We start from the raw sequence: 14,583 nt of genomic DNA on the forward strand, positions 1-14,583 counted from the left end.
CTCTTCACTTGGGCAAAAGAGGTGGCTGATGGATGTGTTTGGTAATTATTTCTGGTTGGGGACGGTGGAGATCTGCACATAAAAGTGTCTCCTTTGGATTTGTGGGTGGCTTTTGGATTCCCCAAGTAAGGAATGAGTCACTCCAACAACCCACCAGTTTGTGAGCACCTCTTTGTCATTGAATCCTTTTCTACTTATAACCTTCCATGCAGGCTTTTGCTGGCCACCCATTTTCCTATTGCCTTCATCCTGCCAGGAGGATGAGTGTCAGCACTCATGCGAACAATCCCTGAAGGCAACAGGGCTCAGACAAGTTGCCCGTGTAGCTACAGTTTCAGGATAAGAGTTTCAGTTGGAAAGAGCTTTAGAGGGCAGGCCCCATGTCCACCCGGGGCTTCTTAAGCTGCTCAGCTTGAAGATGCTGAAAAAATGCTAATGAGAGTTCCTGAATTCAGTCAAACCTTCCTCTTTACAGAAGGCAAGACTCTGTTATCAGATCTCTGTGCTCTTGCAGTAGACTTGGGTTGGAAATGGATGGAGAAGCAGGTATGCTAGGGAAAAGTGACCAGAAAGGAATCGTCTGGTGGGCTGGAGACTTTTGCAAGCAAAACGACATGGGCAGTCAAACCCCTGCAGCCTACACCCCCTGGACTGGCCGCTTAGTAAGTACAAGGGTGAAAAGATCAGTGAGGACACAGAGGGGTAAAGATGATGCAGAAACCTTACAGGAAACCCTACAAGGGAAGAAGGAGCAGGATGATAGCTCAGTTTAATTTCTCCCAGATTTGTCAAGCTTTTATCAGAAATTCCAAGCCACTTAACCACTTGTAACCACAATTTGCCTGAGACCTGACACATGCAAACATCAATAGGTCTAGAGCAGTCCAGAGGAGGTCCACACAATTATTCCTGTGCTGAAAGACATTGTGGTCTTCATTGCCTGGCTACACTGGGTCTTCCTACCCCAAGCACTTCACAGAAACTGAAGTGGCAGTGTCTAAATACAAACTAATAGGCGTTATAATTAATTAAAAGATTCAAAGGGAAATGGTTCATGGTTCATGATTCATGTAAAATATTAAGTAAATGTACTGGAAGGAAGCTTGACCTTAATTAGTCTAAAATGGAGGAGGGAGAGCATGCTGGACTTCAGTGGAAGAAAGAAGAGGGATCAGGGTACTAAATGCAGAAAATTACTTCATCACTTTGAATTTCCCTCCAGTCCTTGTGTGGATCTTCTTCTCTGCTCTTCTCTTTGCTCATGCCTTCAGGTGCACCTGAAGGCATGCTTCCAGCTGCAGGCGTGCAGGTAGTGTTGGAGTAAAACCAACTAAACAACTTTCTCTGAGTCTGTTGGAGATTTTTTTTTCTTTTTGGATGTCTTTAACACAATGAAATGTAAAAGAAAAGTCAGTACTAGTTTCAGCCTGGAAAGATACCTTGGAGATCCTCTGTATAATGTGCAAGGGGTGGCTCTGGAAGCAGAAGCAAGGCAAGGATTTGCTTGAAATGCCTGTGCAAGGAAAGGAAAACATGTGGCAAATGTGATTTTGTATCAGGTATGGTTGATCTTGCAGTATCTATAAGGCTAAAACATTTCCAGATGCTTTAGATTCTATGGGGAAATCTTTTTTTCTAGAGATGGTTAACCTTTCTTTGGTCTGCTTTGAAGCCCTTCCCTATGGAAACCACAGCCAAAACTCTCACAGAGCTTGGCAACATTTAGATTTCACCACCCACTGAAACGTTTCCCTGGGGCGTCCAAATTCCAGCTGTGCCTAGGAGCTCTCTTGGTTCCCTCCATGTGCTAAGCCTTGCCATTCCTCAAAGCTGCTAAAGAGATGGCAGTGTCCTCTGCTAGAGAGGCTGCAGGTATAAAGCAACTTTGGTGTCATAAGTTGGTGCTTTTGACCCAAAAAGAAGGGAATATGAATATATTTCTCAGTCGCTTTGCAAAGGCTCAATGTATGACCATTCCCTTGTAGGAGCCTTTGCCTAACCTGGGAAGGGAGGGGGGCTCGGTAATTTTTTGGAATAAGTTAGCAAAGGAAAGTTAATGCGAGGTGAAGTTTTTCTCAACCTTCTGGGTATAAGAAATTCATCCAGCCTACGATTCATTACGACGCAGGGAACATGGGAGGAACAGCAGCTTTGCGAGAAACCCAGGCTCTGCCTTTCTGACACTGCTAATTGCTAAACCCTGTGTAAACACTTTCCCCACTTAGCAAAGCAGTGTTGCTCTGCTCTCTGAACTGCCAAATCACCAAATATTTGTGCTGTTCACAAGCGGCAAGAGCGTGGTAATGGGACATAATTCAGCCCAGCACAGCATAACCTTCATCCTCTTCTAAATTAAAATGCAGCTGTCTTCTGGTGTGACATAAAAGTGGCTTAATTTGGGGTGGGGGGAGCCATTTCAGGGAAACAAAGTAACAGCTCACATCATTAAAGTAAAATTGATGTGTCTATCAGAGCACTGAATGCTTTCTTCACACTTGGACACATTCGTTGACAGAGACACTGCCTGCCTGTAATTTTTTTCCCCCATTAAATTAGATTAGCTCACTTTAGGATTATATCTTTTGAGTCTGATTGAACAAATGTAGCAATTTAGCCAGGCGTTACAGGATTTCCCCATGGATGCTTGATGAAAGATGCTCCATGAGGATGATACACTTAATTAAAAGATGGAAGCTGAAGACTGATACAGATGTATCCTGACACAGCAGCTGGGTTTATGTCAGGGTCTCTTTGCTTATTGAAATTGAAGTGGGGGATGAGAAGACATCAGGGCTCTTACTGCAGATGAAGGACAAGCCCAGATCACAGACAATGCTACGTGACGAGGTTTTAGCACCATCTCTGATGCGTCCCAGCAGTGGGTTCAGTGCTGGTGCAAACAATGAGCTGACCTTCTGCTTTCCGTGCCACAGAGGTGGGAATGTGGAGGGGTCCAGCACTGCAGGTTTGCTCCATTCGCCCACTGTGGGGCTGGGAAGCCAGAAGGGAGCTTGTGGTGGGGGATCCTTACTGAAAGGGGGTCAGTACGGGATGGCCAAACCCCTGTTGCCTGGTTAATAAATGAGCAGTGTGTTGGTGGTCTGAATGAGAGGCCCTTTCTTCATCTCACATGCCCTGAATCTCCTTTTATCCTTAGATAGGAAAACCGTTCTTGTCCTGGTATCTCATTTCCTTCCAAAGGGAATTACAACAAATCACATTATTTTTCTTTCCCGGTAGAGGGAAGTATTGGCTAAATTGAGTTGTGTGCAACAACCTCATGACACCTCCTGCTAAAGGAGCTTCTCACAGCACTTAACCCAGGTAGTAAAAGGCTTTATAGAAAGCTGGGGTCTGTGGAAATCAAAAGCACTCCACTGAACACCAGCAGGGAAAAACCTTTCAAATTTTGAAGAAAAATACTTTTTTTTTTTTTTTCACCAAAAGAAATTTTGCAAGAAAAGTGTTTCTAAAACAGCATTATTTTTTTTTTAAGGAAAAGCGAAGAATATGTTTTAAACTAAAACTGTTCTCCAAACTCTCACAGTTTCAAGGACTGCATATTTTTCAATTTCTTTGTTACCTTAAAAAAAGGTAGTAACAAATGTGTAGGGATATGGCATGAAAGAAAGGCTTTATAAACATCTTGGGAGAATAAATGGCTTTTTGCAACCAGCATTGCTGTCTATAATCCCCTTAAGAAAAGTGATTGCTTTGTGGGGAAAAAGGTATCTTTTTGGAGAGAATTGAATAGAAAGATGACATCAACTGATCCCCCGCATAGTATTCATTTTGCTGCTGGTACTTACTTCCATCTGACATGCACGTTTATTGGATTTCAGCTGACTTGCATGAACTTTTTCAGACATTCGGTAAGGCAGCATTACCTGAATGATTCTTCCAGAAAGGAAGATTTTGGCAAGACAGCACAGGTTTAATCAATTATCCTCTCTCTGATCAGCCTGTCTATAGGGTTCCAATTAACATGGTTGCTTTATGATTAGTGTTTGCATTATGAGTTGCTCCTGTGCCAAGGATGCTCCCCACTTGCTGTGTGTGTTTGATGCTGCACAGATCCAGAACCCACCCCTGAAGCACTGCCTTCAGCATATGCTCGTGGGTTAAAGTCCTACGATGCCTAAAAGGAGGCAATTTAGAAAGAAGAACCCAAATAACTTCTACACATTTGAACTGAAAACAGGAGGGAGGGATGGTTTTCTGGGCTGTGAGTTAACTAGGGGGTAGGAAATGGGGGGAAACCACCTCAGTCCTGCTTCTGACATGGAATAAATTTGACGGGTAGTTTGCCCCTCCTGTACTTCTTCCTACCTTTTATTAATCTTATTTCCTTTGTAAATATTGCTCTGCTTTTTCTATAAGCTGGGTTCAGGTTGAGAAGATTTTTGTTATCACAGGAATGAGGATTTTCTAGTATTAGGAATAATTTTTCAACTTCTGAAGACAGATGAAACAGACATGTCTTCCCGGTGTTTCATCAGAGTTTACCAGTGTTTCCTCCCCCTCCTTCCTCCCCCCCCAGTTGAAAATTTGCAGTAGCACTGTCTATTGCAGACTGCACAAGTGAGACAAGAAATGGTTAGCTCAGGAGCAGTGGGTGGGATGTTAACTGAAAGCTCATGGCTTTCCCCTCTTTTCCCTGGCTGTGACAGAGACTTTGCTGGCTCCGCTGGCTCGTTCCCCCCTTCATTTCTGTGATCAACCCTGAGACGGTTTCTACTGAGATTCCTCAGGAAGGAGGGAGGACAGAGATGAGGACCTTTGTTCATGGATTGTGACTGGAGCAAGAACTGGATGGAAGAGGCTAAAATATTTACTTTTAGCTGCTGGGGCCCCTTTCACATGAAATTCCTGAATTTAGCTCCAGCAATGCCTGTGTAACGTCAGCCTGCAGAGGCAAGTTCTGGTCTGTGAAAGTACAGGCAAGGATATATCAACCCCAAAATTCCCTCAAATGCATCCAACTGTAAATCGGTCCCAAAATATAAATCTTCACCTGTCCTCAGCAGAGTGCACTATGCCACAGCCAAGGTAGTCTGTCAATTAACTCCTCCTCCATAGGAAGAAGCAATAGGCTTACCTGTCCCCTCAGCACAAGCCCAGCAATCCCATGATAGTATTTTTTAGGTGTTTGGATGATCTGGGGGAAGAAGCACAATTTTCAGTATGATGTAGAGAGCATCTCCCAAGGTAGGGGTCTGTGCTGTTCTGAGCGCCCCTACCATGATGCTGGGCCTGCTGCCCCAGAGCTGGGGGTGTTTCTGGGTGCTGAGAGTGTCTGTATGGTGGGACCACACCATAGCCATCCCAGCATGGAGGATCTCCACTGGGGCTATGTTGTTGAAATGAACAGTGTGACCCCAGCCTGCTGGGCCCAGGCCAGCAACAACCCCTGCACAGCATTTTTGCTCTATCTAGTTTTTATATTTTTTGCTTTATCTAGTTGAACTTAAATGGTGTTTGAAACCTATTAAACTCTGCTGGAAAGAAAGCTGTTCCTCTTGTAAAGTAGAGACATCCTGCAGAGATGTGCCAGCACAGCGGTAGGAGTCCAACAGCAGGAGTTGACCTGCTGAGGACTCACAGTTTGCCTTTCTGGTGCTGAAAATATGTCCTCTGATGGCTTTGAATCCTCCTGAAAACCTCCTTCTGTTTGCACAGCCACCACTCAGCTTGACCTCGAGTGATTAAATCCCTGAGGAGTTATCTTCCCTTATCTCCTACCTCTCGTATTGTTCTGCACCTCTGCGTGGCTCTAGGCTTTCCCAAGCTGTTTTCCCACCGGGGAGCTCAAATCCATCCTCCTCTGCCTTTCCTAGTCCTCATTCCCCTCCATCTCCCTTCATTTGTAGTCTTTGTTTTCCAGTCTTTGACCTCTACCCCTTCTTCTTGTCTCCCTCCCTCCTCCTCTTCCTCACCTAGCTCAACCCCATGTTATGCTTCTTCATTCGCTGCTTTTCCATTTCTGAGTCCTTGTATATTTTGAATCCCTCACTTGGTAATTTCCTTGAGCGTGGACTTGCTCTCTAATGGAGACCTGCTCCCCATCAACCTTCCTGGGGCCACTGCCGCATTTTGGGGGGCTATTTTGCAGCCCCCTCAGCTTTTTTTCCCCTACATGATCTGCTCCTTTCCCAGTGCTTGAATCTTTGATAGCTACCAAACCCTGATCTGTGCTCACAGGAGTGTTTATTACAGCTCCAGACTCTTGCTGGAGTAGTAACCACCACCTCGTAGTCCATCACCAAACCAGTAAAGTGATGCCAGCCTCCCCTGCACGCCCTGTTTTACCCTGCTGGCTATCGTGAGGTCTTCTTGCAGTTCTTCAGAAGTTTCTTCCACTTTTACCACCCTGAATGCTTCAATACCGCCAGCCAGCTCTTGACGCCACACTCTCCACCTAGAAGCATCCATCTGTGACCCTCCCAGCCATTGCTGGGCAGCTTATTTTTGGTGGAAGCCGTTGTTCCTGCTCACCAGGTTGCTGCCCTGTCGGTGGGAGGCAGGCCCTGCTCCTGGAGGCCCATGGCTGGCCAGGGGGTGATCGGGGGGACAGCCTGGGCACTGGCCCCACCTGTCCCCCCCTCCCCTGTGTGCTGGGAACCCCTCGCTGTGTCCTGCTGTCTCTCTCCTGCTGCTTGAACCTGCTCGCGGGGCACCCCCAGCTTGCAGTGCAGCTCCATCCCCCCTCCGACCTTTCTCCCCAGGCGTCTTCATCCCACCGCAGCGCTCCTTCGCCCCTCTCCTGCCGCCGCCTCCGTCCGTCTCTCCCCCACCCCTTTTCCTTCTCCCCATCCCTCTCCCTTCCCCTTCTTCCTCGCCCCCGCTCAGCCCTCACCCTCCTCACCGCCCACCGCCGCCAGGGGGCGCTGCGGGCCCGCCCCGCCTCGGCCGGGCTCGGCTGGGCTCGGCGCGGGGGGCGTGGCCTCGGTCCCCCCGCCCGCCCCCCGCCCCCGCCCGCCCCCCGCCCGGCCGGGGCTGCGCTCCCGCGGCAGCCGCACGCACAGACGGCGCGGCGGCTCCGAGCCATGCGCCCTCCGCGGCGGGCGGGCAGCTCCGCGCCCAGCAGCCGGGCCCTTCCCGCGGGACGGTGCCGCCTGGGGACTAAAACTCTGTGGATACAATGAAGTGGCTCTGGGACTCTTGGTTTAGCAGGAAAAATTAAATAAACCAATGTAAGTTTCTCTTTTTTGTTTGCTTGTTAATAAAATAATAATAAAAATTAAAAAAGAAAACAACAAACCAAACAAAAATACAAACAAAAAGACGTCCGGTTCCAAGCGTGTCGTGCAGGAGGAACTGGTAGTGCCGGGCTTTTTCCCTTCCCCGAACTTTCCCTTGGAGCGGGCGGGAGCGGTGGCACCGCGGCCGTCCCGTCCGGGCAGGGTGGCGGGGAGGCGGCCGGGGCCGGGCGGGAGCGGAAGGCGCTCAGCAAAGCTTGCGTCGGGCTGTAAAGGTGGAAGGTATAGTTATAGATGTATATTTTGCTGTTGAAGGGTAGTTTTGGCTGGGAATCGGTCTAGTTTCCGTCTCTCTTCCCACCCCCAGAAGTGCTGGAAAGAACTAACAACACAGGAAAATACTCTGCAAACGGTCGGGTTAATGTCATGTGCTGTCAGGTGTGTCGGAGCAGGAATTTAGTGGCACGTTTGGAAGGGAAGAAATGAATAAGACCGGGTATTTATGTGGTGGCAGGGAAAATGTATCATTCTCCTGTATCGTGAGACTATTGCTGGTATTACTTGTAAGAACTGACATATTTTAAGTATGTATCTCGACAGCACCGCTTACCTCAAAGCTGTCTGGAGGATACTTTCTGCTTAAAACGTTTCGAGTTGTTACCGGCACAAATTAAAAACTTGTCTTGGCTTATGGAAATAAAAGAAAAACAGGGAAAGCTGTGCTGCACCCTGGCAAGGTGATCGTGGTTTGATGGAGGCAGCCCCGAGGGGGACAGTGACATACTGTCACTGTAAGAGAGAACGAAAGCTAAATTAAAGCAAATCTCATGCAACCGAAGCATGGCTGCAATGGGAATAAATCAGAACTTTTTGGTTTATTTTTCCTGGAGATTTGGGTGAGGAGGTGGAGATGAGCTTCTAGGAAGCAAAGAAGCACACGAGGCACGCACACCTATGGCAACAGGTCTCCTTTTGCCTGGGAAGGATGAGCTGAGCTCTGTGAGTGTTTGAGCCCAGCTTTTTTTTCCAGTTGCAACCAGGGCAGCTGCTGATCCCGCAAGACGGGCATCGGATCCAGAGTTGGTGGCCCCGATTTCTCCCACCGCCAGGTTGGCGAGCAGCTCTTCCCAAAAGACAGGGTGGATGGTGGAATAAACGCAGCGATTCAAAGAGGATTTGTCAATACTAAAAATAACCAGGCCTGCAGATGTGTCCTAGAGGGTCGTGTCCAGGCGCAGCGTTTTCTGGGCCAAGGAGCCGATTTTGGCGATTTTCCGTCCGTGTCTCCTGTCCAAGGTGCTGAAGTTGGTTTTGCTGCGATTTCCCAGGATTTCGGGGCTTTGCAGAAGTGGTCTTGGAGGTTCCTTCTCGTCTGAAACCGGGGGAGGGGTTCTCCCCCGGGTGGTACGAAGAAAAAGCAGGGATGTGTTTTCAGACACGTATATTTGATCCGTCCTTTTGGCGTGGGAAAGCAGGCCAGGTGGAGCTGCAGATGGATCCGGCAGATCCTCTAAGCTTTTGGTGGCAGAGAATTGAAAAGGTCAGAGCTGTGAGGCAGTGAGAAGTGAAACCCCTTTATTCTAACGAACCAAGAAAGTGGTGGTCTTGAGAGTGTTGCTGCTGGTGGTTTGAGCGCATTGCCTCCAATGAGATACCTAGTTCCAAAAAATGTTGAGGGGAGCCCGCTGTCAGGACAGGATGGGAATGATGCAAATGGGATTGGAGCGATGTCCACTGCCTTTGGTAATTTTTTGGGTTTTTTTCTGGTGTAGCCTTTTCAAATGGCAAACACAGTTGACAGAGAGCTTCGGAAATAGAGGGTCCTTAAGAAAAAAAAGCATGTCCTTTGGGGGCAAGTGTCTCAACATTTAAGCAATAGAAGCCTGCCCGGCAAGTTGTGATTTTTTAGATTAATGTACCAAAAGGTCTCAGCCTTTAGTGATGTTTGTGTAAGCTTTGGTATGAGGCAGATCACAGTATTGGCAGAAACAATCATAGATGACTATCTTACTTGTAAGTGATTGGAGTTTGATGTTGTAATGTGGTTTTTCCTCAGTTCTTGACACTCATTCTGAATCCATTCGTAGTACAGCTTTGCACTTCTGACTGAAACTCTTAAAGGGTTTTTACAAACTCAGAGGGTCAGATCCTGATGCCCGTGTTTGTACGGAGACGTATTTTATGTGGTGAGGAGTCCTGCAGATTTAAAGCATGCAAACCCTCTGTACAGTATGGTAGAGAACTGGTATTGTTTCATACCCTCAATCATTTGCCAGAGCTCATGAAGGTATTCAGTTGCATCATTGGGTATGTAGCCTAAATACCTTGACCACGAAGGGTGTATGTAGATCATGAGGCTTCCTGACTGAATGACAGCTTATGGGTACAGACTTTAAAACTGCAACAGAATTGAAAGCATTTTAGTCCTGGCTTGAATCAGGAAACGGCCTCGGTTCTCACTATGATGGACTAACACCTGTGGCACCAGCTAATACCTCTCGGCACTTTTACAGACTACAGAAAAATGTTGAGTAGTTGCTGTGTTCTTGACTTAAATGTGTTGTCAAATTTATATTTTAAAATGTATTGATAGGAAATGACACCCTGATGGACAGGGGAGGTTTGTGAAATGTAGCTAGTTTTAATTTCTTTAAATGATCCTATTTATGATATTAGACAGTGATTGACTCTCTCCCTTCTCTCCCTTCTCTCCCTTCTCTCCCTTCTCTCCCTTCTCTCCCTTCTCTCCCTTCTCTCCCTTCTCTCCCTTCTCTCCCTTCTCTCCTTTCTCTCCCTTCTCTCCCTTCTCCCCCCTGTTTTCTGCTTATTATCCTGAAGGAATTCTCTCTGTATGTAAAGAACATTTTGGATCACATATTAAAGTGTGTTGGTGGTTGTTCGGAAATCCTGGTCGTGCTTTTCAGAAGGAACAGGTTATTATCTATTATAACCTTAGATGCCTTAGGTTTTGGAGGCTCAATCTGAAAAATATAGAAAAGACCTGTTGTTTTCAAAGGGTGGGTGCTCAGTTCTTCCTGAAAATTACTACCTTGTAAGTTGTCTCCAATTGTCCTCAAGAATTACTTTGGAAAATTACAGCTCTGATAGTTAAAAGGTGACAACAAGTAATTTCTCAGTTCTGTTAAATAAAACTCAGGTATCACAGGAGCAGCGTCACTCTTAAGTGCATGCTTGACTTTTCAGCTTTGTGTTTACATGCTGTCTTGAGGTAGGGCCTTAATCATAGTATGAAGCAATTTATAGTTGAAATTCTGCCGTTGCCTCTCGCTTTTACCGTCTAACCTGAAGGAAAATACATTAAGTCGGTTGGGTATATTCCTGTTTGCTTTTAGTGAATATCTCTTCCATGGTGTCATGTATGACAGCAAAGAGTTCAGATAAACTTCTGTTATTTATCATTTAAATAGAGTTGTTCTTATGAACACCTACCAAAAGAAAACACTGGTGATATTTCTGTTGATCTTAGTTTGTTATTTACTCTGCAAACCAAACTGATGGGCCCACTTTGACCTGGCTCTGTCTCTTTGGGTTTCTCTTGCAAAGTGACAGTTTCTAAATCAGGAAGGAAATCAGGTCACATTTCTGGCTCTGCAGGATTTATCTCATTGCTCTTCTTTCAAAGTAATTAGAGTTACTAATAATGAGGAAAAGAAAACTTTTCCAGAACTGGAATGTCCCTAACGCCTCTCTCCTTCTTGTGTTTTTTTGTGTCACTGAAGAGATCCAGGTAATTCAGAAAGTTTGTTGTGGAGGATCCTTTTACTCCATTATACAGACAGTGGCTTCCTTTAAGTTTAGCTGCAGGTGATATGATCGCACTTTCAAATGTACCTTGTTTTCCTTAGATTAATAACATTTCCTTATTTATTTCTCACTCATTCTGCTGTGGTGTTACTGGACCAGCTCTGGGCTGCCCAGTTGCAGTGAGTGAGATGCCAGATTTCAGTCTGGGAGAAGAACGAGGAAAAATTTACCAAAGTTATCCCCCATCCCAGTTCCTAAGTGGGCTGGTATCAGAGTGGACACACTGGTTTTGTTAAATGCATGTAGTACCAGCTGTCATGACGACCGTTTGTACCCCTGCGCTTTAGCTTTCTTATCAGTCCCAGTTCACAGAGGAGTATTTCCAGGAAAGATGGCAAATGAACCATGAAAATTCCCTCTCTTCTAACACGCCCATCTTTGAGGGGGTGCAGCTTGGCCTTCTGTGAGGAGGTCACCTTGTGAATCTTTTGTGTGCAAAATTTTCATTGATGTCAAAAGATCCCTTATCTTTCATGGCAAAAACATGCCTCCCTGCTCTTTGTAATGAACAAAGCCTTTCTTAATCACAGTTCTGCATGACAAGAATGGCTTGGGTTTTATTTTTATCATAATATTGCAAGAGCTTTTTAAATGTAGAGATATCACACATCAAATAATAATCATGTTGTACCAAAACATGCAGAAAAATTAAAAACTCTTATAAGCTCTGAGTTCTCCCTTTGCCTTTTTAATTTAATTTTTAAAATAGAATAGTTTCTTTTTTATCTGGGAAAAAATAAGTCCATTCTGTACTAGATTATTTCATCTTTCAGCTTGAATTGAACTTTCGTGGTTCACTAAAATTCTGCCACAGAGGCTTTCTACTGCAATGGTGAGAGCCCTACCAACAGGTTATAGATTCGTTTTAAAGCTTGCTGGATTCCTGAGGTACTAAAACCGCTCTGTGTCCAAGTTATTATTTGAAAGGTATCTGCAGCTTGTGTGCTTTTAGTTTTAAACAAACTCCAGTATTAGTGTGGAATATTTAAAAAGTCTTGTTGGTGTCAGGCTCATGCTTAAGTGTAGAAAAGTGGGGTGACTGAATGCAGACCGTGGGCAGGATTAAGGTGTCTGTGTCAGAATTAAGGAGTCTCTCTCAGTATTTAGGGCATTTGAAGGCTGATTTTGAACAAAAAGCCAGGTCTTGAGTTTTGAAAGGGTCTTGGGAGGAGGGAGTTGTGGTTGAGGGTTTTTCTGATGTTTTTAAAAGCCCTAGAGAAAATAAAATCATCTATATAATAAGAAGTTATGCAGAAACTTGAGCATGAACAAGTTATTTTGAGATCCATTAGATGAAGATAGATCAGATATTAACATTTTAGGCCAAAATCCATTCTCAAAGACTGTATGTTTTCTAAAGTGATTTTACCGAGGTTCTTTTTCTTATCGTAAAGATATGGCCACTTTATCCAAAGAAACAGACAGTTTTGTTAGTGCCTCGGTGGCTGAATACGCCAGCATTCCTCCCAGCTGGCTTACAGCATGCTGGGTCTGACAAGCTTTGCGTGCATCACGGCTCCAGGTTTACAGAACCTTGGTCCTGGGTAATCAAAACAGGACAACACACAGGGATCATTTCTAGTTATTTTCAGCAAGCAAGAATCCACCCCTGTAGGAGCCAGCTCAGATTTTATGCCCCACTGCCAGCCCATTTCAGTCCTCCAAGGAGCATCTCTGCTGCTGAGCTGTGCAAGCACAGACACCGCCCCTGGGAAATCCCAAGAAACGTGAACTTTAAAAAAAGTGATGATTAAATAAACTGGGAAAAAAACCCCCAAAACCACAACTCAAAACAAAAAACCCCAAACAAAAACAAACCCAGAGAATTGTGTACATCTGGTTAAAGGGGAGCAGCTCTCTGATGTGGTTTTTGGTTTTCCCCGTAATGTAGCCATGGCGAGTGGGCATGGGGTGAGGGAGAGGGATGGGAGGTCAGCTGTTGGTGACGGGAGGGGACTCTGTGAGCGGCTGCCCCGCCGGAGATGCAGTCGAAGCCCCTGGACAGGGATGGGGGGTGCAAGGTGAGGATGAAATCACAGGGGGGGTTCAGCTCAGACTGAGCAGCTCTGAAATGCATCGTTACAGTTACTGCAGACTGACCTGTAGACAGGCATTTAGTGTTGTCTGAGGCCTGACACATTAGTCGCTGTTATGTAATGCACAATTATAAAATCACACTAAAGCCTCTTTAAAATACCTTCCTGATTATAAGCAGGGTAATTATACCGCATTTAATAGACCTGGGTGCTGCAGGGAAGGGACCCCCTTGCTCCAAATCCCGTTCCTCTGCCTGCCATGTCGGATGCAGCCAACGGTGCCATCCCCTTGGCCTGGGGAAGCCCTGAACTCTCCGAAGCCCCCCACGGTTGCGTGCCTGCTCCCCGCTTCGCGCGCCCGCGCCGGCTCTCGTGTTACAGGGGTTGTCCTTCCCTTCCGGACGAGGATTTCTGGCCACCGCTGCTCCCCATATTAGTACAGCCGGCGCGACGCGTGACGCAGCCGCCCTCTCTCTCTCCCTCCCCGGGGCCAAGCACATCGTCTCCGCTGCCTCCCCAGCCCGATTTCCAGCCTCCGACATCGAGCTATGTGCGGCTCCCGCGCTGCTGGAGGGGGGCCGGAGGCGTTGCCAGCAGTGTCTGCAGCAGGAGGGTCTGGAAAGCACTGCAAGTATCTTAAGAATTTTTTTATTTTTTCCCCCTTATCTCTTTTCAATAGCGTTTTCACGTCGAGAGGTCTAATCTCCCTCGATGCGTGCGTGTCAGTCTCATTCATGTGAGCACAGGGGCTGCTGCTGGCGTGTGTGTCTCTTAGGAAATAACCCCTTCGGAGTTGCAGCGTGTGGCAAAGTTCCTCCGCTTTGCTGAAGTCCTCGTAGCTCTTTTCACCCCTGTGTTCATCAAGCAGAGGGATGAATCCTCCTCCTCGGCTCCGCCGACGTAAATCCAGATTGATTCGTCTGACTTCGGCAGAGCTAATCCAGTTTTACGCAGCCCTTTCCCTCAGAACTTCCCCCTTTTTTTTTGCTCTAGGTGACCGTTAGCGGGCCAATGTCAAAACACATCCGAGGCGGGCGGGCTCCCTGTCTCCAACCATTAGTTATTCCCTGGCAAAAGTTTCTGAGGAAGAGCGGTTGTATCTGAAAACAATATACAAATTCTGTTGCTAATTTTAGAAAGTAAGGAGGATTTTTTTCCCCCTCCTGTTGACACTAAATATAATTGGACAGATAAAGTACAAAGATTTAAATATAGCATGCAATTATACATTGCATATGAATAGTTTCTCTTGTTTTTAACGTTTAGTTTATTTTTCCGTCTTTCTCAGCAGACAGCTGTTAGATAAAGAGAGAAAAGTAAATAGTTGTTATGAAACCATACGTCATAGCTAAAAGGAGAAAAAGAAAAGGAATCATCATATGAATATGGGAAGAAAAAGGCAGAATATATCTTCTCTGTGCTTTTCCCCCCATGCCCCATCCTTTCCTGATACTTCTGTAGCAATACTTCAGCTAAAGAAGTACTTTAGTGCTTTAGTCTAGAACAAATTTCCCGTAGGTCTG

The 14,583-nt window shown here is 46.1% G+C and overlaps 1 protein-coding gene across 5 annotated transcripts in view; it reads left to right on the top strand.

Moving 5' to 3' along the window:
* Positions 1-14,583, top strand: part of LOC308063652 (sodium channel protein type 5 subunit alpha-like) — a 224,945-nt gene continuing 210,362 nt past the window's right edge. For 3 of the 5 annotated variants that reach the window (XM_080386919.1, XM_080386920.1, XM_080386921.1), the window contains exon 1: positions 1-14,583. This exon is cut by the window's right edge and continues 32,543 nt beyond it. The gene's annotated coding sequence lies outside the window, so the exon portion shown is untranslated. The other 2 variants (XM_080386918.1, XM_080386917.1) reach the window with 2 other exon arrangements.

Source organism: Falco punctatus (assembly GCF_963210335.1).
Source record: "Falco punctatus genome assembly, chromosome: 4".
Taxonomy (NCBI): Eukaryota; Metazoa; Chordata; class Aves; order Falconiformes; family Falconidae; genus Falco; species Falco punctatus.